We start from the raw sequence: 26662 nt of genomic DNA, 5'->3' as shown, positions 1-26662 counted from the left end.
TTATCTTTTTATTGCTCTATTTTATGTCCTTCATGTTCTGCGTGCAAAGTGAGTGACTTGGGAATACATTCAGGTATAAGTTACACTAAAACTCGACTTACATCACAGTCTAGGAACTTAACCCATCGTAACCCGAGAACCACCTGCAGTGTCAACCAACGATTAACCGAGGATGATTTTTTTTTTTAACGTAAGACGTGATCAAGTGATTGAAGTGATCAAACAATGCGAAGCAATCGTGCACCTCTCCCCAATCCGTGGACGTAAACAGTTAATGTTCCCAGGTGTTTGCCGAACAATCGACACCGGAGCTCGTTAGCATTCACAGTGGCTCTCGGCATCCTCTCGCCATCGGCCCCACTTCATCAGTTAAACAGCGAGTTTCTAACCCTGGCTTTGTTTGGTAGAAGCGTCCATGTCTGATAAGGACCCCCTTGATAGGGCTGACATCATTAATCACCAGCACTGTGGGAGGACAGGGTGGGCAGGTACCTGCGCCTCCCCCTGTGGATCCTTTTTAATGGTACCGTGCTCCTAATTAATAGAGCTGGCCCTTTCTCCATGCAGATAGACGCTGTAACGCATGCAGAGAGAGATGTAAATAATGGCAACCAGATCGGGAATATGGAATTACTCTGTCAGCGAGGGAGACAAAAGGAGCAGAGATGAACTAAATCAAGACAGAGAGAAAATGGAAAGGAGGAGAGCACAGTGGATAGAAAACTGATATTCGCAAGTACTTGATAGGTGTAACTGCAAATGTCAGCACCGTCTATAAAACCACCTTGTTGGTGACCATTTTTCATCTTCGTTTTAAGTGCCCTGGGGGGCAGGGGGGGAAAAGAATCAAGAGAGAAGAGATGGAACATCCAACACTTCCATTGAATTGCTCGGAGACCTCATTTTTGCTTGTTCTAATTGCTTTTTGCAGATGATAGATAAAAAAAAGAACATTGGAACAACGTTGCATGTGCAATGAGTCGAAAAACAGCATTTGAACTTCCGTTGACTCGCTCGGAAAAATGTTATTTGGATTTTAGGATTCTTTCAATTCTTCCTTTTATTATTTCTCCTGTTATCTTCACCTGGAAATGTTGCAGTGACCTTTATAGATATGTTGAGTCTGAGAATGTTCCAACATATATGACCGTCTTCAAGGCCGATTCGCACATAATGGACTTGGCCATCGTCCCTGGGTGCTGCTTACCCTCAATGACTGCACACCCAGTTTGATAATGCCTTGGCTGATGTTTAGCTGAAGTTGTATTTCATCTTTGGAGTACAACCTCTCTCTCTCCTCTTAATAAAATTGGATGTCATTTTTCATGTTTATTAAGAGTTCACAAGAAGGTTGTGCTTTCATTGTGAGAAAAACTCCCACTCTTAATACTCTCAACATGGCAGGGAAGGCAACATTGTCCTCTTCTTGGTACATGGTGTCCGTTCCAGGACTCTAGTCAACGAAATTTCCCATGGAAATTATGAAAATGGAAATAGCTTCAAGGTCAAACTACCACAGTCGTATCTTTATGAACTGTTCAAGCAAGCAAAAAACAACAAGACATGCTTTTGATGACTTGATGGAGGCATAACAAGAGGAGCAAAGTGACGATTGCTGAAGGCAAGTCGACTGCATGCAACACACCTCTTAACATTCCCACCTGCCATACAAGTGCAAAAAGAAGTTAACCTCTATTTTTTTAAAAAATGTGTACTCAACCTTAATAATGTGTATGAACGATGGGCCTCAGGATCTCATCATTCATCCACAAGCGTCACCTCATGTTGCAGCATGATAATGCACGGCCCCATGCTGCAAACATCCCAGTTCTTGCATGGCCAGCATACTCACCGGACATTTTGCCGCCTTAGGAGCTCTCTTAAGGCCTAAGAGACACACACACAAAGCAGTTAAGCGGCACATTTTTGGATGGCCTTTTATTGGGGGCAGTCTCAGGCACACCTGTGCAGTAATCACACTGTCTAATCAGCATCTTATGGACCAGGTGGATGAGTTTTGTCAACAATATTTGACAGCGACAGGCCATGAAAAGTGTGATCAAAAGTGTGTATATTTTTGTTGCAAATGCATTTATTATCCGTAATTTCTCCTTGGGCATTCTTGAGGGAAGGCGGCTCCAGAATGGTTGTACAATGGTGATGGTAATGGCTCAGTTTATTTGGAACGTGCCGATTTGAAGTCATCGGAAATGTCCACAACTGCCATCTACAGGATTTCATAAGAACAGCACCAAGCTGGACTTTGATCTCGGTCTGCACAGCGTGCAGCTTTGACTCTCCATCTTAAGTCCGACTTGCATTCACGTCATTGGCACAGTTTATTCATCACCGAAGGATAAGCGAGATGAAACTAGAATTGATTCATTTCCCACTAACCCTGACACACTTTTTCTGAATGCCATAAAACTCAAAGAACCCATCACTACAGAGAACAAATCAGCAATGATTTCCCCAGTAGGTTGAACCTGTAAAAGTGCTAAAATGCTAGTGTGAGCATCTTAATGATCTCCCAGATCAGTTTGGTTTAAGGCAGAGTGCTCCCTTTAGGTGCAGCAGCAAATTGACCCAGCGAGGTGCACGTTTTATAGGTAACATTTTACACTCCTAACAACCTTAATTACCAACTGCGAAAGTTCACCTTCCCCAACCTTTCACTTAAGAGAACCCTACGCTCTTGGGGGTGATGAAAAGGATAGAGTCGGTGGGCAACGTGGTCAGCAATTGCACGTGCACGCGTGCGTGTGTGTGTGTGTGTGTGTGTGGCCGGCTTGCATGACACATCAGAGGAGCTAATGATGAAACTGTTCCGTTCTGTTGCTAAGCTCACAGAGAGAAAACAGGCAGCGGGATGCTTGACACCCGAAACCTCTGCACGGGGTCTCGCCATGGGAGGGCCTCGCATCGAGTGTGACTAATTAAGTGTTTGAGCGCTTTACTGCCCTGTGGCTTCGAAGAATCCACTTCATAATAATCCCCTTAGACTATCACACAAACAACACACACTCATGGCCAAACCACATTCATATTGTTTCAGTCCTTGTCTCAGATGTACTAACTACAGGAATCCAGCATTGATTATAGCCTACTGCAACGTTGCTTGTTCTCATAATTTATTGCCGTTGTCTGCTGGAATGTGCTTGTTGCTGTGTATATGTCTCGTACAGCGTTTCCTATTCTAACTCTTCTTTTTAGCTGGTAAGCTGTTCATGTTGCAACTAGCTTAATTGGTAGGATTGAATGTCCTTGGACGTGGACTATACTGTATTGCAGCCTGGTTAATGCTGGACTTCCGAGCGTGCCTGTTAATTTTCTAGGATCGGTGATAGAATTATGTGTTTATCGTCGCGTTAGTTGTTTATTGTTCCCCAGTAGTAGTTCCCCATCTTGTTCATTCCGTGAGTGAGGTTTGTGTTAGTGTGTCAAGCCCATTGCAAGTTCATTGTTGACTTGCGGTCCTATTACATTGTTTTCCTATGAATAATTAGTTTTCTCTCTTGTAGTTTTTCAATTATTCCTATTAAATTCAACTAAATTGTAACCTAAATTTGATCACATCTGCCATGTAAACGGTGTTTTCTGGTCACCACAACTTTGATCATGTCACGTTCTGCAGTGACACCACTCTGGTGCTGCAGACCCTGGGCCTCCTTGATGGGTGGAGCTACCGAACGAGCCACAGGTGTTTATCAGAGCTGCCTCTTTATAGTCACACCTGTGGCAGCAGGAAGGCGTCGTTTGATTGACCTTCATGGACTCACGCCACAAGACATCGTCATCCTTCCAGACGTATTCCTGCCGGCCAGCCTCATCCTTTATTGAGATATGCTGTCTAAAATGATTGCCTTCCTGCCAGTTCGGTAGCTTCTCCCAGTTAGTCCTCCCGTTTGGAGTTTTGTAGTGTTTATTTTCGGTTCCCTCCCTTCCTGGTGCTATTTTGTTACTGTTTGCCCTGCACCATAGATTTTTGTTGTTTCCCCCTGTTTTCTTCTTGACCGCTGTGGTGCACAAATTATTAAAGGACTTCTTTTCCGACACCACCCTGCTTGTTTGCCTTTTTGGGTCCAACCAAGTTCACGGCGTGACAGATCAGGTCCTATTCCTTGTAAAGTTTTCTGATGTTGCATTTTGAACCAGGTCAGGAGAAGATCTGGATGGGCTCAGGCTCACTTCAGACCCTGAACATCAAAAGCAGTAGAAAATGAAATAATGTCTTTTTATGAACAACTCATGGCAACATTATCGCTGATAAAGTCTTAAAAATAGGGTCGGGTATAGGCTTAAAATTTTGGACCCTATCATTACTGTTTTTTGGACAGTTTTTAATAGAAAGCAAATATACAAAAGCCTCAAATACATCGGAAGGAATATGTTATGGACAACGGACACAGGTGAATCTCTTTGATGGCTGTAATATCGGAAGTGAAAAAGTTAGATCGGGACACCCCGACCTGATACAGTTAAACTGCGCATTTTAGAGTGGCCTTTTATTGTGGCCAGCCTAAGGGACGCCTTTGCATGTTCTCCCAGTGCGTGCGTGGGTTTCTTCAGGGTACTCCGGTTTCCTCCCACATTCCAAAAACATGCATGTTAGGTTAATTGGAGACTCTAAATTGTCCAAATGAATGTGAGTGTGAATGGTGCCCTGTGATTGGCTGGCGACCAGTCCAGAGTGTACCCCGCCTCTCGCCCGAAGTCAGCTGGGATAGGCTCCAGCGTACCCCCGCGGCCCTAGTGAGGATATGACAAAATGAATGGATGGATGGACAAACAAGCGGCACGAAAGAGAGGCAAAGCGATATCTTTTGCCAAGTGTGAGGAAAGCAGTATTGATCCATATGCATTGTCTCGTTAATTTTGCTGGAGGTGTGGATTCCTTTTGATCAATATCTAGTGACTGCATCTTTATTCTTCTGTGTAACCTATTACTGTCGGTGAAATGCGAGGCCCTCGGTACAATTAGAGCTGTGGAGCAGGCAAGGCCAATCAATAGAATAGATGTATGATCTGTGCAGCAGGAAGCAATAACTAGTCAAAGGTACAGGGTGTATTCTTCCAGGGCTAAAGGTTAATCTGGGTGAGTGACTCCCCTTAGTCTATCGCCACGATGATTCCCCAAAGCCCAGCTTTAATAAAAGCACAGGGTTCTCAAGGTGATTCTCAAAAGGGCTTAAGCTCCAAGGTCAATTCCATTTATCTTCTGCTGTTATAGTTAATGACTGGTGGATGTATTTGGATTTAGAGATGCAGCTTACCACTATAGTAGTTATACATACTGTATATTCCACAAGACTTCAAAGTAGAAGTCAGGAATACAGTGGAACCTTGGTTAGCATCATTACTCCGTACTAGAAGGTCTGACTCAAACCAAAAAGGATGCTAACCGAATACATTTTTCCCATAAGAAATAAAGTAAATCCAATGAATCTGTTCCAGAAAACCCAAAACACGTTTTTAGAGTTGTACAATTGTAGTTTTATATGCAGAAAACAATTGGAAATGCATATAACACAGTTGGACTCATGCGGTGTATTAACAACATGGCAAGAGGTGCGCCATATTGTACGCTAACCAGAAAATGTACGTAAACCGACGCCAAATGTTGGTGTAAATTTTTCACGTGAACCGAAAAACATGCTAACCGTGTGTGAAGTACATGTGCCCTATCCTTCTCCAAGAAAAGCTCTGATACTTTGTAGTCAAAATCATGTTCTGGTGAGCTTGGATGTGTAATCCTCCATCTTGGGAGTCTAACTCATTCATTCATTCAGTGTAGCATGAACATTTCTAAAATGCATTTGAATTGTTGCTAAATCTAGCTCTACCTGGTGCCGCTGTCAAAAAAACAAAACACTGGCTTTTCCTTTCTATGGAAGGACCTGTTCAGCTCCTTGTTATTGAACAGCAAGTTGTGCAAAAAAGTACAGAAACATTGAACAGTTGGACATGTCCATGTGAATCTTGTATTCACAGAGCGCTCAAGCTTGATTTGGATTCATCTGACGGAATACATCTGTATTACCGTTCTGTGTTCATTGCAGTTTAAATTTCATACCGCCAATCAAATCTTGCACACGGTAATAGCATTCTCTTGCACCACTCGCACAGCAATTGGTCACACTAAACATGACAGGAGCTGCAACACATCAGAAGAGATTACGGACCCTGCACAACAAAGCACATTAATTTCCCTACTAAAGTATTCTCACAAACATGTTTACACACCTTACTAGGCATGTTAGCATGATGAATGAGCAACAAAACACTTCCCTAGGAAAAGCAACATTTTCCAATAATACAGCATTCAACAACAAAGCAATTCGAAGCGCTTTACATAAAACTTGAAAGGCAGCCACACTCGACTTTCCATATAAGACACATAAAATGGAAATGAGAAAATAAGATGGAATATATTAAAAGGAGAGTAGAGTTTAGGGCACAGTGATAAATATGAATTATTTGTCACAAAAGTGTTCCAAGTAAAGGCACTTGGAAGGAGAACAAGTAAAAAAAAAAAAAAAAAAAAAGAAATCATAGCAGCAAACCTCAAGCTTGCTCGTGGTTATTTCCAGATATATGGGGCATAAAAACTAAAAGGCAGTATATCCACATTTCATTTCAACTCCTCCGACAGAAAGCTAACCTGCCCCAGATGATGTGAGAAGTGTGCGATTTCCATAATCAAAATCGGATCTGCCGTGTGTTTTGGGGTAGAACCACAGCAGTGCTAACAAGGAATTTGTCAGCACCCGAAAAGACACTGGAAAGATAAAACACGTGAGAACTGCCGAGATTCTGTTCACTTTCTTGGTCGTTCAAGGTGCAGAAGACATCACCAATTGATTGGCTGAATGGTGTTTTGTGTCAAGTGTCGCTGCTCGATCCAACAATTCCAAGACGGAAGGTGGAAATCGTTGCAGTCAGTGTTCATGTCACTCAAGTCTTAAAAAAAAACTGTGAAACGAAATGTTCACTTCCAACAATGTCTTCTTAGCTGCTCTATTTTTACATAAATGCTCGGGTGAACTGATGGTTGTTTACCGTGTCTTAACACTGTCGAAGGTACGCTTGTTTGCTGAAGGTGAGGTTTTTTGTGAGGTCGATGTTTTTTAAAGCTTGTGAAAGGATCGTCAAGATAAGGGTGACGTTGTTTGTGGTATTGTAACATTTCCTACGGAGATTTTAGAGAAAATCAGTCGTCACTGTACTTATGCAGGGTCCTGCCACTGTAACAGTTACAGGGTCAAACACATTTTCTTCCATGATGCTGACTGACCTCTTGTTGTCAGAGGCATTTTGTTTTTCCTTGACAAAATGTTGACATCCTACATATTATTTAGATAGAGCCAAATTCAAAAGGCTTTCCTCTCTTGCTTGGTGATATCTGCAGGACACTCTGGTCTCTGAAGCGACAAGTCAAGGCTATAATTCCCACGACTTCATGGTCTAATGAGAGTTGTAATTGTCCGTTTCCTCTGCATGCCCTTGGAAGGACAAAGTGAAGCGTTCTTTATAGCAGATGAGACCAATCGAAGTTCACCGACTGTAGAACCAGATGAAAAAAGCAAAAATACCGGTCTGCAAATAATAGAACTTGTGTTATTTGCATTTCTCCTCTCTGCTATTCGCAGATGATGTGGATCTGATGGCTTCATCAGGCTGTGACCTTCAGTGTTTACTGGGGCAGTTTGTAGCTGAGTGTGAAACTTCTGGGATGAGACTCAAAAGGGTGGACTGCATCCAAGGGGTTGGGAGTGAAGTCTTGCCCCCAGGTGGAGGAGTTCAATTATCTCGGGGTCTTGTTCACAAGGCTGGAGCGTTAGGTCGGCAATTGAATCGGTGTAGCGTCTGCAGTAATGCGGTCGCTGTACCGTCGTAGTGAAGACAGACCAGGGCTGGAAGGCAAAGCTTTCGATTTACTGGTTGATCTATGTTTCTACCCTCACCTAAGGTCATGAGCTTTGGATAGTAACGGAAAGAGCAAGGTCGTGGATACATTTTTACTACGTAGGGTGACTTGACTTATTCTAAGAGATAGGGTGAGGTGCTCGGCAGTCTGGGAGGAGCTCAGAGTACAGCTGCTGCTCCTTCTCAGTGAGAGATCGAGTGGAGACCTGGAAGTCTGGGCTTCCCTGCTGAGACTGATGCCCCTTTGAACTGGCTCCCGATAAGCGGAAGTATAAAATAGTATTGTTTTGCATGTATTGTTGTGTGTCAACATTTTTGTGTCATACCCGCATTGTCTGTGTGGTGCAATTACATTGCGTGTTCCACATGTGTTAATTGTAGGGATGTTCGATAATATCGACCAACCAATATTATCGGCCCGATATTGGCATAAAAATGTCAAAATCGGTATTGTTTTTTTAACCTATCATGAAAGCCAATATAGCCCTTTAAGTGCCAAAATTGCAACATTGCATCTCTTTACACCAGGACATCTCTGTCACTTCAATCTGAACAACATTTTAGCGCATGTTTCTATGCAAAGTTTGCAGCTGCTGCAGCAGCGAGTTCACTCGGCATAACAGTCCACGCGCAGAACATACAGTACTTGAGCTGATGCTTTGCTGAACCATGTTTGGGGTGGCAGGACGTGATGGGTTGTCAAAACGCCGCTAATGGTGAGGTGGGTAGCAGAAATGTAGAAAAACGCGAAACTGGCCGATGCGGCAGGCCACGCCCACAATGCGAGTTGTACAGTGTTGTTACAGCCATGTCGAGTTATATTGACGTATCGGTTATCGGCAAAAAAGCCAATATCGGACATCCCTAGTTAATTGTTATTTTTGGTTTCACCCTGAGTGAGGGAGGCGTTTGGTTTCATCCAACTACAAACCGCAAATACAACACAAAGAACAAAAGATGTCAGTGTACAAATGTAAGTGTGTTTTTAAGAGAAGAATGGCCCTGTTCCAGAAAGCAGCAAGGAAGAATTGCATAGATTTAATACAACAGGAGAAACAGAAACTAGAAAAGCTGCATCTGGCTATTGTGGAGGCTTGATCTACAAGTATTAACATCTTGATGTGACTGAATGTTGGATTTTCTACCCTGAAGCACTCCACTCCCATGATTGGATGAGTTGCCACCGGCAAATTAGAAGGCTTACTTACAATCTATGATTGCAATTTACAAGTAGTCAAGTATTTACCCAGTTCTTTAAGACATAGGGCAACATTTCGGAGTTCAAATCATATTCAGACAAGCCGAAGCAAAGCATAGATTTTTGATCTTGACGAGTAACAAGTGTCTCATCTTACAGTTGGACTGTTTCACGCATTTGAATCAAATCAAGGTCCTCACAGGCATTTCTGTGTTGGGTTTGTTTTACTTGACAATCCTATCATGCACAAGGCCTCCAATCAATCCAACTTTACTGTAGTCCGCTAAGCATGGTCCTGATTATCATATTGATGATAGTAATGAAATAGCTTAATAATTGGGACTTGGAAAAAAATGACTTGAGAGAAGTGATCAAGCCAGTGACTTCTTCCTGGTTTCCTTTTGAATGATGCAAATGTTTCCATGTAATCAGTGTACGTCCATGTTGAGCAGTGTTGACAGCAGCTGCAGCTAAATGACATCCTTACATTGCTAAAATCTTCCCAGATGTATTTTTTTTTATTACAGCTGTCCAGTAGCATATTGCACCGTCCTTTTCTGCCAGTTTCTGCTGCGGTTTACACGTAAACGGGCCGACTATAAATCACTAATAAATAACACAGCGAAAACTAAGATTATGTTTAGAATAATGACATCGCCATAAATCTTCCGTGCTTCTTACTGAAAGGGACAAAAACGGTTCATTCTGGGTCTGTAAATAATTTCCAATTCAGATTAGCCTGACATTGATGGATTGTATCGTTGTCGTCTGAAAATGCAAACTAACTTTATTTGTCGTCTGGATAACAATTTGACATTAGTTTATTGTGTGGGCGGGCTGCTTCTTAAATAGTTGGAGGCAATAAATGTCATGTGTGGAAGTTTTCTCTCACTTTGAGAAACAATTTGAAGGACAAACCGTGACATATGGTGGAATGTATTCAGGTGGCTTTAAAAAGATTATTCAGAGCAGTGCCTTGAGTGAGAAAAGGTGCTCTTACTGGAGAACAGTGATGGCTATTGGTCATTTCTACATAGATTTCACTGCCACAGTTTGAGAAGCTACCGCTCTCAAGTATCCACTGCAGCATGAAAAGCAATAAATAGCTGAGCTATCTCACTGTTAAAGTCCACTTACTACCTTTGGGCTTGGTGCTCTATATGGAAATGAGAGATGCACACACACACATACTTGTAGTGTTCTCTGTCCTCATAGTTCTTACTCACACACAGGCTTTACATGCCTGAAGTCACACAATCTCCAAGTGAGTGTAGACGTGTCTTGCAGATTAAAACAAAGAACTCAATTGAAGTCCTTTCCTCCGGTAAGTTGGATGCAAGTTCCTCCACCATTCAAGTGCGATGCCTTTGTTTCCCGTTCCTTTTCTCCACTCGACAATGACACACAAACAGTTGAATAAGACCGTGTTTGTGAAGCCGCTAATATCCAGCAAGTCATTTGGGTTGTTTGAAAGAGCGAAGCTCTTCTTTGTTTGGGTTTCAGCTCTGCTTGTCAAAGCAGATTTTTTGTTTCTCATTCGCAATATTTTTGAAAAAAGTAAGGACTCAGCCTGTCTTGTTCACAGACTGTAGGAAAACACGAACTCTAACACTATGCATAACTGCCATGTCGCTACAGTACCATTATTAATTAAGCAAGAAATCCTTAATAACGTGACAAAAACATCCATCCATCCTATTTTTCCAGTTTATCCGGGTCCGGGTCGCAGGGGGAGCAGTCTCAGTAGGGAAGTCCAGACTTTTTGGTCTCCGGCCACCTCTTACAGTTCCTCCAGGAGGACACCAAGGCGTTCCCAGGCCAGGAGAGAGACATAATCCCTCCAGCGTGTCCTACATCTGCACCAGGGCCTCTTTCTGGCTGTGCCTGCCCGGAACATCTCGCCAAGGAGGCAAAACACCACAGAAAACGCTGAAGGTCACAGCGAATAGCAGAGTCGAGATCGTAAGGAAAAAAGTATTAAATCAAATACATCACACTCAGACTTACAGTGGATGTGGTGAGCAAACCCTCTGCTTTTTTTAGCGTTGGAACAGGATCAGTTTAGTTCTGCGCTGTTCACGCAGTGTTTCGTTCAAGCGCACTTTGCGTGTTCACATAGGCTTTCAGACATCAACCAATCAGAGGACGGAAAACTGCTGAACTTACTGTATGCCTGCGAGTCTGCCATGTGAGGTGAATTTGACATCTTATTTTTAAAAATCTGGTTCAAAACAACAACCTCATTGCTAATAGTGTTTAAGTGACATAGACCAACACTACTCATTCTCCTGGGCAGATTACATTCACATGGCAACACATAGAAGTTGAAATCTGATTGGATACACACATACACTACTGGAAGCAGTGCAGCCAAGAGACATGCTACAAAATGAAGATAATAGACTGTCGGGAAATTTGTTTCTTAAGTCTGAGACTTAGGCTGTGGGGACGGACGGTCACAGTATGTAAACAGTATGTTCATAACAATTGCAACTACTGCTGGAGAGACACGAGTCTGCATCCAGATAACTGTCGTGGTCTCCTCCATCGACACACCACATTTTCTTCATCACGACCATCTGAGACCACCTCTTCAAGCGGTCTCTGTCTATGTGTTGGGTGCTCACCATGTGTGTTTATCCCTTATTCAAATCAAATCTTCAAGTCAGGAAAAAAAAAACGTATTTAGCGGGATATGTAAATTCTTTCCAGGACATTGATCGACGTTTGATTTGTTTGGAATTCAAATGAACTGTCCCCATAAGAAATGATGGACACATACTTGTATTTACTGCACAGGCCAACATTCTAAACTGGCACACAAGTGTAATGTGGGGGAAATATACAGTAACTAATCATGACAGACTTAATCCAAACAATCTTTTTTTTTTTTTCCTGATTTCGGTTCACCAAATAATCTTGCAGGCTCCCTCCACCACAAGAATGAGTGCCAGAGCTGTGTAATTATACACAAAGATGAAACAGCTCCATTCATCACACACTGATACACTGGGAATTAAACTTTAATGAAGCATTCATATCCTCGAATATTTTCTTTCCCAACAGAAACAAAGTGTGATGCTGCCCAGCATGTGTGGTACTCACTTCCAGCCTGCTAGTGACCTTAGAAAAACTCTTTTCATAACAAAATAATTAGGTCTGGAAAAATATTCAGACGCTGCAGGCTTGGAATGGAATCCTGCTTTCAGACATTAACTTAAAATTAACTTCGTAAAACATTTCTGAAGCCTGTCGCAGAATTCTGCAATAGACTCCAAACATCCAAGACCTTATCACAGCTGATGTCATTGAAGAAAATTTTTCCAAAGACATTAAAGGGTAAATTTATGAATAGAGATGTTCAATATTGGCTTTCTTACCGAAATCTGATATATCATTATTGTCCAGCACTTCATTATTGATACTGATATTAACTTATACCGATACTGGCAGCAGCTCTTTCCTCAAACTCATGTCAGGTCACATCTCATGTAATGAATGAACACACTACAATAATCCATCATTTACCGCGGTTAACTGGTTCCAGGCCTGACCACGATGAATGAATTTCCACAAAGTAGGATTGTAAATCAAATATTTAGGTAATCTAAGCCTAAAAAAACTCTTTCTGACTTTCTAAATATGTTTTTTAACATTATTAGGGCCCTCTAGACATGAAATACCACCCAATATAGTAGACACAACAAGAGAAAATAAACAATTTAAGACACTTCTTGTTGTTCTTCTCGGACAGGAAGTGAAGTTGAGGTTCAGAGTTAAGTGTTAGGTTAGCGTAGGGATTTTGAGATAATGCAAACCTGCAATAAAAGCCTGTTGTTCCGACAAAGAGTCTGGTGCTTGTGTGTCTCACAGAACATTACTGACACCTAGTGACCAGTGTAGAATATTACATATCGACACAAAATGGGGGTCTTCTGAATGCCTTGTCTTTGTATTTTATTTCGCTATTATTTTGTTATTTTATGCTTCAGAATGCATAATTTAGGCAAGAAAATATGTAAAAAGCATTTAAATATGCATATTTTTGACTAATAATAGGCCATATTCAACCACGAAACAGTGCTGATGTATAAATTCATATATTTTTCAAAAACCTTGATAGCTTGAAGCCGTGAATTTCAAAGCGCAAAGTGGCAAGGGATGACTGTATACTCCTTTTAATGTGGGTGTGTTTGACAAAGAAACACACTTCGTGCAAAATACCGCAATATGCAAAATACCGCAATATCTACGAGTTACTGAAAAAATGGCATATTTATTTTAAACATTTTGTCTCAACAAAAATAGTCAACCAACAGTCAGCTAAAATAACATGTTCTCCTGCTTAAGTGAGTCTTAATAAATTCACAAATAAGAAACCAATTAAATATTTCTAAAAAATACTATATACAATTTGGAAGATTGCACATTTGTATGTGGCACAAACATCCGTACAAGAACAAAATAAAGTGCAAAGTATTAAACTCTGGACAAATGCAATCATCCATCCGTCCATTTTTTATGCCGTTTATCCTCATTAGGGTCACGGGGGTATGCTGGAGCCTATCCCAGCTGACTTTGGACGAGAGGTGGGGTACACCCTGGACTGGTCGCCAGCCAATCGCAGGGCACATACAGTATAGACAAACAACCATTCACACTCACATTCACACCTATGGACAATTTAGAGTCATCATGACTTTGATTAAGGTACAGTCACACCTCGTTTATGGTGGCTAATTGGTTCCAGACCCGACCGTGATAAGTGAATTTAGGCAAAGTAGGATTCAATATTAATAAATGGAATATCTTTGTAGTTAGAGCATAGTTATTCCATTATTAGAGCCTACCAGACATGAAATAACACCCCTAGAGTCACCTTTACACTCCTATTTTTGTTTGTTTATACCACATTGCTAATACGCAGGCTACGGGATTACTGAAGGGACACAAGGAGATGGCCACGGCTTTAAGTACAGCATGGTAGCGAGCTAACTAGACTCCATTCTCAGCTTAAGAAAGGGTTTCAAACGGAGTGAGGAAGAAGGACAAAGCAAGAAGCCAAAAACTTCCCACTTCCACACAGAATGGGAGGATAACTTTTTTCACTCTATCATGTCTGACATGCCATGGTTGACTACAAGCAGTGTGATGGTCATGTGATGTAATGTCATGTCTCATCAATGTTTTGTATCATTACTGACACCTATTGACCAGAATACTACAAGAATAACTACATATGACTCGATTAATGGGCCATAGTCAACCAATAAACAGCTATCATTAATCAGTTAATTAATTAATTTTGAAATAACACGATAGAGCGAGGGAGCGATGTAGGAAGGGACGACTGTATTTACATCAGATGGATGACTAAAAGTAGGGAACACAGTGTATACAGGAAAAAATGTAAAACTTGTTTACGGTATAAACCGAATGGTGAATTATGTGTTACTGCTTGATTGTATCCTAATGTAATGCATTTTATCAATTTACATTTGAGCGATTATTTCGACGCTAATGATGTTTTCATGAGTTGCTTATTTGCAAAGCTGAATTATTAATCGCCCTCCTGTTGGTTAATTGTAATGACTAAGATTTTATTTCTTTGAAAGTTTACTTGTAAGCACCTGAGATAAGACTAATCCGAAACCTTTGGGCGATTTCTTGAGCTATAATAATAAATATTTCTATGATTGGAATTGCTTTTTTACTACTGACTATATATGCAAATCCCATCCAGATGGCAAAATGCCCAAACAGCAAATTAAGTTTTCTATTAAGGATCAACAACACACTTTTATCACACTTACTGTACCCTCCTGGTCATTAAAGCCTTATGGTGAAAACCTTACTTACTTAATTGTTGCATTATCTCTCAAGGGTTTGCTTTTTCTTTTAATTAAAGTTTTAGTGTCATAGTTTACCAAAGGAAAGTGTTCTACAGGAGTCATAAAAATCTAGCCAGACAACTTCTTGTATAAAAGGCAAACAATTCAACATAATAAGGCAAGCCAATTTGCTCTGAGGAAAGCCAGAAGAAAATAGCTTCATGCAACGTCTATCCTGTGCTGTGCAGCCCCGTGTGCAATGCTAGCCCATGTCCAGTTCAATCATAAATGAAAGTGACTTTGAGAGCAAACAAACAAACACAGCTTAAGTGAATCAGTTTGGCGGAGGGAGGTATGTGGCAGGCAGGCAGGTGATGGATGGCGACGCTTAGGAGCCGTGACTTTTGGGTAAGTGACAATGACACACATAAAGGCCACCATTACCCGTTTTAAAATGCAGTTAAAATCCTTATCGACCCGCCCGTCCCGCTTGCCAATATGCCAGAGCATCAGCCGAGCTGCAGCTGACTGGCAGGCGGCGAATGATTTGCATGGAAAAGCAACCTGTCCCGTCTATGTAGCACAAACACTTGCACTTCATGATTTCCATGCAAGCGGCGTATAACTAGAAACTGAAATAGGAACGCGCCCATAGCGCTGATCTGTTCGTCCGCCGGGATTGTGCACTGAAAGGAAGCGGTAAGTCAAATCAGCACCTGACATCAATTACAAAAAAAAAAGACATTTCGCTTTTCTTCCCCATCTGCTGCTCACATGTGATGTATAATTGCACGGAATTGCAGCTATACGGTCACATTCTCCAAAGCAATGCATTTTCATGTGCAAGAAATCAATTCATTTTACATTTATTTCAGAATACAGTAACCCCTCACCACTTTGAGAGACTTCAAATTTTGCAGCTTCACTCAATCGAGTAAAAGGCTTCTTGAGACGTCATCTGTACTTCTGTGAAGAAGGTGTCGGACGTTTCGCTCCTCATCCGAAGAGCTTCGTCACGAAGCTTCGTCACGTCTCAAGAAGCCTTTTCCTCGATGGACAACTCCTGTACGACTGAGAGCCTACACAGAAGCTTCACTCAATCACAATTTTTCCAAAATGTATTAATTAATGAACCATGCTGTGTTGTGGTTGAATACGGCCGATTAGTTAAAAAAAAAAAAGTTTTTTGCTTTGTAAAATGTCTAAACTAAACTAAAATACCAATATAAGGCATTCAGAAGACGCATTCAAAGACGCTGTGATAGATGTAATATTCTACACTGGTCACCAGGTGTCAGCAATGTCACTGTAAAGTTCGGTGAGACACACAAGTGTCTGAATTCATCGCCGGAACAACAGGCTTTTTTTGCAGATTTAAATTATCTTACAACAGGCACAATAATCCCTAGCAAGGGCTACGAACCCACGCCAATCTAAAACTCAGCTCTGAACCCCCGACGTCACTTCCTGTCCACCGCCCCGCTCAGCTCCCCATGCAGCGGGAGCACATTTACAGCAACACACGAGTATGAATCTTAAATGTTATATTTTCTCTTATGGTCTACTATATTGGGTAATACGAGTGTAAAGGTGACAAAAACGTATTTAAAAGGTCGTAAACTAGTTTTCTATGCTCTAATTACGATAATATTCCATTTATAAATAAGGAATCTAATCCTTGTCTATGTTTATTGTCTGTGGTTTTGGTGGTTTTGGTTCTGTAGCTTCATTCACGGTATAAAATGAACTGGCAGTCTGATGTTCAGGTCAATGGTTCGTATTTTATAAAAAGCAGAAAAATACAAGAAAGTTGTTTGAGAGGCAAATTGCTGGGGAGCAGGATAGTATGAGGAAGCTGAAGTGGGACTCGCAGGAGCTGGAGACCTGAGGCTGACAGCCTGGGGGTTGGAGGACAGCCTGATGGAGTATCCCAAACGGACATCCTGTGGCATTGAGGGTGGTGAAGCAGGGGATCTCAGGTGGACGGCCTGAGGGCAGGACAGACAGGAGACAGGAAGCAGTGCCAGCAATGTAGGATGAGTCACACTAGAAGGCAACTAGGACACCAGCTTTTTGGGCTGTGCATTGAAAACGCTGGGGGGCTACTGGAGGCCAGCCTGTGGCCTTGGCGTAAGTAACACGGCAGAAACACCTGGGGAACTGTTTCATCCACTGTGGAGGTGACGTGACAGCTGAAGAGCTTGTGCCTGCTCTCTCTCAGATGACCACAACAGCTGCAGCCTCTGAGGACGGTTGCAGTTAAAATGTATGGGCTGCAAAAAGTAGAGTGTACCATTAAACAAATTATTGCCAAAACACATCATGAAAGTCAACACTCGGCCTCTGTGAGCCATTAATCTCTATAATGAGGCGGAGAAAGTCAGAGGAAGCTAATATCAAAGACAACTTTGGAAGTTGGACAAACTTGTGTTGGGTTGGCATCTCTGTAGCATCTGTAGGAATTCACATTCATTACATCATGGTGCTATAAATAATAGATCCCAATGACGTATACATAGCCAAGTGCCGCTTCGTTTGTAACACTCGTTTTCACAAAGCTCCGGTCATCAAAGCATTCGGTTTAGGTTACAACACTTCGTGCTTGCGAATGCACTCCCATAAATTAATGAATCCATAAACTACATGAAGTAAGGATAACATCAACTCTTAGTTTCCCCTTTGCACTTCATTATGTCTCCCGGGTATAAGACAGGCTCTTCTGATAGAAATCCGCCTCGGACAAGGAAATCCATCACCATGGAAGTGAAAATGAACATCATAAAAAGCTCCTGAGAGAGGAGAAACACCCACAAAATATTGGTTTTAATCGCTCGACCATCATTAAGAATGAGTTGGTCTTGTATGAGTATGATTTGGTCAGGGAAGTATGCAGTTCTGACACATATGCCCTTAACGCCTCCCCAGGGAGGCGTCCGGGAGGCATCCTGACCAAATACCCGAGCCACCTCATCTGGCTCCTCTCAATGCGGAGGAGCAGCAGTTCCACTCCGAGATTCTCCTGGATGACAGTGCTTCTCACCTTATTTCTAAGGGAGAGCCCAGCCAACCTACGGAGAAAACTCATTTCAGCCGCTTGTACCCGTGATCTTGTCCTTTCGGTCACTACCCAAAACTCATGACCATAGGTGAGTGTAGGAACGTAGATCGGCCGGGAAATTGAGAGCTTTGCATTTCGGCTCCGCTCTCTCTTCACCACAACGGACCGATGCAGAGTCCTCATCACTGCAGACACCACACCAATTCACCTGTCCATCTCGTGTTCCATCCAAGAAGACCCCGAGGATCAAGTTTTCTCTTGCCTGGATGCGGGTCACCGGGGCTCTCCTCTGGAGCCAGGCCTGGAGGCGGGGCACGATGGCGAGTGTCTCGTGGCCAGGTTACACCCATGGGGCCTGGCCGGGCACAGCCCGAAGAGACGACACGGGTCCCCCCTCCAATGAGCTCACCACTCGCCAAAGGGGTCGGGTGCAGAGTGAGCTGGCTGGCCACCGAAGACGGGGGCCTTGACGGTCCGATCCTGGGCTACAGAAGCTTAATAGAGAATTATATTTTTCCATACAAAATCAATGTGAATGAATTTATTCTAAATGACAAAGGGATGGAATTTATTGTTGATGCAGGCTTCCTGTACAGCTTTCTTTGGCGCCGTTGAGGGTTATTTAGCAGTCACACTTGATGAAGAACGGACGGACAGTGAGTTTAGTCGTTTATATGCAAGATTGTACGAAAACCGAGTCGGCGTACGGGGAAAAAAAAGCAAAAAGTTTTTACCAAAACCAAATCACTGTACTAAAAATATTTTGTTTCAGTATCTTGATCATTCATTTGTATGCTAATAAAACATGACTCGATGACAACACTGCGGTGGATTGTTATTGATAATTGTATTGCAAGACGGTGAATTATATATACAACATATAAAGACGGTATATGAGAAGCATGGCCCCCGGAGCCACTCTTTAAACAGGTGCCCTGAGGTAACTGCTGTAAAGCCCCCCTGCACCCTGCCTCTCTCCAACATAAAACTGTTTCTGCCGGGGTATTCCAAAGGCTTTCATTTGAAACTGTGTGGCAGATGAAATGGATAAAGACTATGAATAGGGATCCCATTCCCCCGAAGCATGACACATAAAAACGCAGCGCTGGGAGAAAATCCATAAATGCAAATGTTGTTTTGGATGCGCTGCGGTGGCTGCAGGACACAAGGAACTTCATATTGTACCTTGACGAGCTCATCAGTTCATGAACGGCCGAGTGGGCGCAGCATTGATTTGTGGCAAATGCCTTCATGTTGATTTGCTTATTCGAGGGCTTTTTTGATTGTCACATCGCCTTGCTAATGCAAATCCAGCCATTATTCCGCACAACAACCCAGTGGGTATTAACATACGGCAGGAAGGAAGGCGGAAATCGATATTATTCTAATGCTGTAGTGCTTAACATTTTAGTTTTCTTTCTGGCCCAGTACAGGAGAAAAACTAACAATTAAATTTATATTCCGATGTTTATCACGTAAGTGTTTCCTTTTGTACACATTTTCTTCATGTGCTGAGAAAACTGTTCAGGAAAAATTCAAATTGTTCACCACGACTGGATTCTTACATTGCAAGCATGTGAGAGTCAACAGATTATTTTTGTCTGGCAATAAAAGGGCAGCGACTCCTTGGCTTCCAATTAGTTTGCTCAGCGATTTAACAGTATGGTTCTGTTGACTGTTTGCAGGAGAACACAGTCTGTTGAAAACGTTTTTCAGCCTTTTTTTTAAGAATAAAAATACTGTGAATGCTGCTTTTGCTGTACTTTTCGGCCCCTTTCGACACCTGAGTCGCATGATTACAGATTGCCGCACACATTCACTCCTGATCAGAATTTTGACACCAGACACCAGAGAAATGGAGGGGCTAAGAACAGCTTGAAAAGAAGAAATGGTAGAGAGGCAACAAAAATTTTGAGTAAGCAATTTATTTGTTGGTGACAAAGTGTACTATTATTAATTATTAGTACCAAGATTTTGTTGCTGGGTTTTTTTTTTGTTTTTTCCGTCCATTTTTGTTTTTGAGTTCTGTCTCTGGAGCTTGGATTATGGGCGCCACACATGAGAGGCGATGTCGCCTCCAGTCCATTCATTGTCATTGGAGGGGCGATTATCGCGAGTCACCGTCCAGCCAAGCCACAAGCGAAATTGGAGCGCGTCAAATTTTGTGCTCGTGCATGTCATCGTGAACACGCTGGCTTGCGCTGCGATCCCAGGAAGTTGAAACATGTTCAACTTTTCATCAATGTCGCCCAGATGAGGACCAAATCAGCAGGGGTGTCATTGATCAACCAATGAGCGAACAGGATGCTAATCAGTATGCTCTCGCGGGTAAACACGGAGGAAAAAAATACTTGCCGTGTCAGATTTCCCGGCGCTATTTGACATTTTTTTTAAATAATATAGACATATAAAGAAAAAGCAGCGGTATGGGAACTCTTTGGCGCCAGAGTAAACATATCGGGTAAGTTTACAATAATTTACACGGACATTTATGTAAGTTTATCTTCAGTGCTAGCAAGATTTGGTACTAGCAAGAGTACTCCATCAACACCGGCCGCCTTTCCTCCTCTGAACTACTTTGATACCTCCAAATTCCTTCCAAAACCGTTGGAGACTCGTAATTCACTCTGGATGTGAACGCGTCACTCACCGGTATAGTTGGTCACAGCCGCTCGTCGCCTCCCGTGTGCAGAGTTTGCGACATGTTGGCAATGAGTTTCGCCAGTCGCGGTTGTTCGTCCCGTGTGTGGCGCCCATTATACTTCCTGCCTGTTTCTTACGATGGATTTTGACCAACAACCATGTATTTATGTTTGAAAACCTGTCTGAAGCCACCTGCTTTTGACTTCTAGTAGATAAATGCAAATAATGAGTGTATTGCAATACCAAATCAAGGGAATGTTGAGACTAAACCACATAAAGATAAACGGCTGATGTGCAGCCAAATGGTTTTAGGTGTTTGTTTGTGGGCTGTCCGGTCTTTGTTAACCTGCTTTTGATTCCAGCACCCACACTGGTACCATTCATGTAGAAAACTGAGTGGATTTGAATATTACAAATTGCTTTTCAGGGGAATATGGATGTGTGTGGAAATAGGTGCTTCAAAAATATTTGAATACCGCAAGAGCAGCTGGCCGGTTCACTTTCATAAATTGTCTTTATTGTAATACTGAGTTGGGATGATTGGACTGAGGCTGACTGAGGGATGTTGTGCTTGGAAATGCTGGCAGGTGACTGGATTCTCTTTATTGAAGTTGGCTGTGATTTCTGGAGAAGAAAAAACAGGTGTTAGCACACTGGCTAGTAGATTAGTGCCCGAACTGATCAATTCTATCTTCCCCCGAGTGCAACAAGAAACCACTTGTCAGCTCTTGTTTGGATGGTGATGGATGACCATGATTATGCTGATATTTGCGTGTTTTTCATGTGACATAAATCTGTACTGTTTTTGAACCTAGCAAAAGGCTTTGTGTTGTTAGTCTACATGTAAGCTGTCAACCAGGCCAGGGTGGCAGACATTTTGATACTAAAGTTGTTTATCGCAAGGAAAAAAAACATTTTTTTTCCATCGGTGCAATTATAATATTATGAGAAAAGAATAGCAGTTTTTACAAAAATAACGATTCTTTTAAAAATATATGTATTAAGTTATACATTGCCACAAATGCCTGCAAATTAATTAATAGTCACAAAAATATTGAACACAACACGAATAGAAAGGAAAATATTTTTTTTGCAGTGCACAAACCCTTCAAGTACAACCCTTCCCAACCCCGCTTCTCCCCACCTCAACTTTTCCCAACCACAGAAAGGTGCTTATTGCACAAGCTCAAGCTGCGCTTACATTGCCTTTGACTTAAATCCACATTTAGACAATTAAAACTGTCAGTCAAGAAAACAAACGAACAGCAGTTAGTCTGTCGCCACCAAGCAACGTTAGCTTATTTGATCATAAACATTCCATTATGTGGTGTACATAAAGTGATGCTACAGCTCCATAAATTTATCTTTGGCCCGTTTCTCCTCTTCTTCTTTCTAAATTGTGCACCTGATGGCTTTGACTTTGTATTTTCCATGTTTTGTTGACACAAATTAACGACACCTTTATCATCTTCTCCCACCGTCACCCACCTAGCAGTCAAGGCTAAACCAACTCATATCAACTCACAATTCCCTCCTTTTTATTTCACATTTTCCTGGTGAAATAACATGTTTGAGACTCTTGGTTTCTGATATAATTCATATAATATAATATGAACAATTAAATATGTTTTATTTTTGATGCAATTTATGTTTTTTACCTTGTAGTTAATCTGAGGGCTGAGGCACCCGCCCCCTCGCTTCTTCTTTGGTTTGATCCACATCACGTGGTGGACGTTTGATCACGTTTGGCCAGCCTGGGAGCGTGAGTATCACACCTGTTGAGGGCGCCCATCTGCCACACATACATGTATGCGCTGACTTGATGAGGATTTGATGAGCGCTGGAGAATGCCGCCCTGGACAATCGCCCATGTGGCCCATAGCGAGAACCGCCACTGGGTAATACAAGTATAAAGGTGACTATAGGAGTGTTATTTAACATCTAAAGGGCTCTAATCGTGTTAAAAACCGTTTTTAGAAGTTCATAAACAGGTTTTCTATGCTCTAACTACGAAAATATTCCGTTTATTAATATTTAATCCAACTTTGCGGAAATTCACCTATCACGGTCAGGGCTGGATAAACGAAGGACAACTGTATATGTCAGATTTGTTTGTATTTATGTAAATTTGTTAACCACGTAAAGTGGTTCATACGCGATTTTGGGAATTAAAGACGACGACAAGCTATGTAAATCGCCGATGCAGGGGGGGCCATTTAAATCTAGCCTAGGGCGCCACTAGCGCTGGCTCTGGGTATGTTTATTGCTCTCTAGATAATTTATTAATCACAAAGGAAATTATTTGAACACAAAATGGTTTATCACCTTAAGGGAACTCAAATATATTGCATTTAACCAGCAAAAAAAATAAAGGACGTGATAAGTGATGGGACAGAGTGTGTCCAATGAGCTGCTAATCCCTGGTGGTGCTGCCAGTGCTGGATTGGTTGCAACAATTCAATTAAAAATCCTGGCTCCACTTTTACAGGCTGTTGTGGCTGATTGCAGCCAGCTGTCAAGGTTGCTAGGTGACAACATATTCCGAACACAGGGGCTGTTGTTTGTTCTGTCGTTTGATCAGCGTCGTCGACAGTTGTTCACGTCGCAGTTGTCAGTGGTGTCCAAATAAATATGCTGCCATAAATCGGATACAAGGAGACCAAACCTGGCTGTGTTGCACTGTAAATACATGCATCAACAGAAAAACATTCTACAGGGCGCAGATGCACTATTTCTAGAAATAATATACATTTAACTCAGCCTTTACTCATTAGTAGCTTCTGGGAATTACTTCGAGCTGACAAATGCTCTGAAGATTAGTTTATTTTTAATCAAGGTTGAAGTTAAACAAGTCTTGCACGCCTGCTGCTGGTGCCACACATGAACAGCCGCCAGATGCAGAAGAAACGCTTTGGACAGGCCGCTGCATTTTTTCCAACAGCTGTTATTGCAGATGTGTCAAAAAAACCCACCTCTGTTATCATTTTATCTTTTTTTAATTGCAAAAAATAGAGTAGTCCCTGTTGTAAAATTATGATTTAATTTAACATTTTAAGCGAATTCATTGATTCATTTTCTACCATTTATTCAATTTGACCACTGTTTAATGTAACGAAATAAAACACACCTAGACGAAGCACTTTCATTTGAAATTTCTGAAGCCCAACCGAAATGTAGAAATATAAATGTGTTGAAATCTATTCACCGACCGGGGACCAAACCAGCAGGTTAGGAGACGACCACTCTACGACCTGAGCCATGCTACCGTGCACGGAACAAGCAGAATCTCCACAAATAGGGAGCAACATTGCAATTGTTCATAAAAAAAATAATTAAAATGTCACAGACAATATTCAATTTAGGAAAATGTGTGATTTTTTTTTCAAGGTGGGAAACAATGTCTCTACCTCCTGAGCCATGTCACCCTGTACAATAAGCAGATTGATACAGCAATGGGAAATGAAAATAAATGCATAAATAAAAAATGTAAAATGATTTTCCATTATAAGGTGTATCAGAACTCTCCAAAAAGTCGCCACTAAAGTTGCAATTGAATATTTTCATGAAATTTCTTTATTTGCATATGTTGGTATAGACATCATCCTTCAGTCCATACCTAAATTTATTGCATAAGTGCATGCATGACTGAACACAGGCCAATCCAAAGGCTTCATTTTGTTTTTCTCCAGCCATTCAGAGGTGGACTTGCTGGTGTGTTTTGGATCATTGGTTTCAGCTTGAGGTCACCAACAGATGGCCGGACATTCTCCTTCTTAATTTTTTGGTAGACAGCAGAATTCATGGTTCCATTTATCACAGCGAGTCTTCCAGGGCCTAAAGCAGCAAAACATCCCCAGACCATCACACTACCACCACCATATTTTACTGTTGGTATGATGCTCTTTTTCTGAAATGCGGTGTTTACATCTTTTACGTCAGACGTAATGGGACACACACCTTCCAAAAAGTTCAACTTTTGTGTCGTCAGACCACAGAGTATTTTCTCAAAGGTCTTGGGGATCATCAAGATGCTTCATGGCAAAATTGAGACGAGCCTTAATGTTGTTTTTGTTCAGCAGTGGTTTTTGTCTTGGAACTCTGCCATGCAGGCCGTTTTTGCTCAGTGTCTTTCTGATGGTGGAGTCATGAACACTGATTTTAACTGAGGCCTGCAGTTCTTTGGATGTTGTTGTGGGGTCTTTTGTGACCCCTTGGATGAGTCGTCCCTGGGTTCTTTGGATGTTGTTGTGGGGTCTTTTGTGACCTCTAGGTTGTGGCGTCTCTGGGTTCTTTGGATGTTGTTGTGGGTTCTTTTGTGACCTCTTGGATGTGGCGTCTCTGGGTTCTTTGGATGTTGTTGTGGGGTCTTTTGTGACCTCTTGGATGAGTCGTCCCTGGGTTCTTTGGATGTTGTTGTGGGGTCTTTTGTGACCTCTAGGTTGAGTCGTCCCTGGGCTCTTGGGGTCATTTTGGTTTCTGGGGCGATCACTTGGATTTTTTTTCTCCTTTAATGATAACAAGTTGCATTTACAAACTGCATTTTGTGTTCAGTTGTGTTGTCATTGACTAATATTTTAATTAGTTTGATGATCTGAAACATGTAAATGTGACAAACATGCAAAAAAAATAAGAAATCAGGAAGGGGGCAAACACTTTCACACCACTGTACATGTGTGAATGCTTCTCAGCTTTCATCAAATTAATTACTATTATTACTTATTAATTAGCCTAATTAATTACTATTCATGAATCCTGCCTTTTAACGTTGTTAACTGTCATGATGATGCATGTTATGTCTTGAGAAAAAGGTGACACGTTTGCAGAACAATACATCATGGTTTCTTTGTGGTTACATGCGAAAAACATCTGGAATGTGGAAAACAAGTTCAAACAAAACTTCCTCGTCCTAACTCTGCTCTTCCTCCACTTACAACATTAATTTGCCAGGAAAGACTGTCATGGAATTAGTTTGTGATGCGTAGTGAAGTAATGGGTGTTGGAAATGGGCTGAGCAGGTGTTGCTGGGATGAAGTCCGACAGATTCTATTTATATTTAGCATCATTCTGCCATGCATGCTTTGCATTAAACAGCCGATTATCATCCTGCCCGCAGGAAACCAACAACATTACGAGCCTTTATCATGATAAAACATTGCAGCGCTTGCCGAAGCGATTGTGAGATAATAAACTGTTGGCGTTGACTCTGTTCAATGTCAATCACGCTGTAAGGAAGTAAATGACTTATTGCAGAGCTTGGTCTGCTTAAAATAATACGTTTTGTTGTGCCAACTTGCTGGCCTTTTCCAGTCTGAACCGCCGATGAGGTCATTTTGGAAATATGTGACGCTTTGTGAATTCATCATTGAGCTTGACAGGTTTTTTTAACAATACATTTTTCCAGTCGGTTATGTCAAATATGATAATATATTAAAAACTGCTTGGACAAAAGTATTGGGATACCGAGCTATTGCACAGTGCATTAAAATATGCATGTGGTCTCCCATTTGTAGCCACAGCCGTCTTCTGAGAACACGTCCTGCAAGATTTAACAGGGTGTATCAAAACAAAGCAGACTTTCTAAAAAGTAGCCACCAAAGTTACATTTGAATGTTTACATGAAATGTCTTTATTTGCATGTGCTGGTATGGACATCATCCTTCGGTCCATACCAAAATGTATTGCGTAATTGCATGCATGATGGAACACAGGCCCATTTTCCAGTGGGCAAAAAAATGACCTCCATTTCCTTGGATGCACTGTTGAGCTCTCCTCCGCGCGTCGTGCACTGCTCGCCTGATCATTCCCCTGTCCCTCCGGAGGGTGTTCACTTCAGCTCTCATTCGCTGTTCAATGTCGTCGAGGTCACGCGGTGGTGTCGCCTACACTTTTGATTTGAGATGGCTCCACAGAAGAAAGTCCAGCGGTGTCAATTCAGGTGACCTCGGGGGCGATTCCACTGGGCGAAGCAATAACCGGAGAACGGGCCTGTGTTCAGTCATGCATGCA

General features: G+C 41.9%; 1 long non-coding RNA gene across 2 annotated transcripts in view; it reads left to right on the top strand.

The window, feature by feature from the left end:
• The window catches only part of LOC129172401 (uncharacterized), a 125802-nt gene that overhangs the window by 48634 nt on the left and 50506 nt on the right, over positions 1-26662 (top strand). For both annotated transcript variants that reach the window (XR_008567002.1, XR_008567003.1), the window contains exon 4: positions 22322-22418. This is a non-coding gene — a long non-coding RNA (uncharacterized LOC129172401). The remainder of the gene's footprint in view (positions 1-22321; positions 22419-26662) is intronic.

Source organism: Dunckerocampus dactyliophorus, chromosome 19 (assembly GCF_027744805.1).
Source record: "Dunckerocampus dactyliophorus isolate RoL2022-P2 chromosome 19, RoL_Ddac_1.1, whole genome shotgun sequence".
Classification (NCBI taxonomy): Eukaryota; Metazoa; Chordata; class Actinopteri; order Syngnathiformes; family Syngnathidae; genus Dunckerocampus; species Dunckerocampus dactyliophorus.
This window is presented reverse-complemented; position numbering and strand designations above follow the sequence as displayed.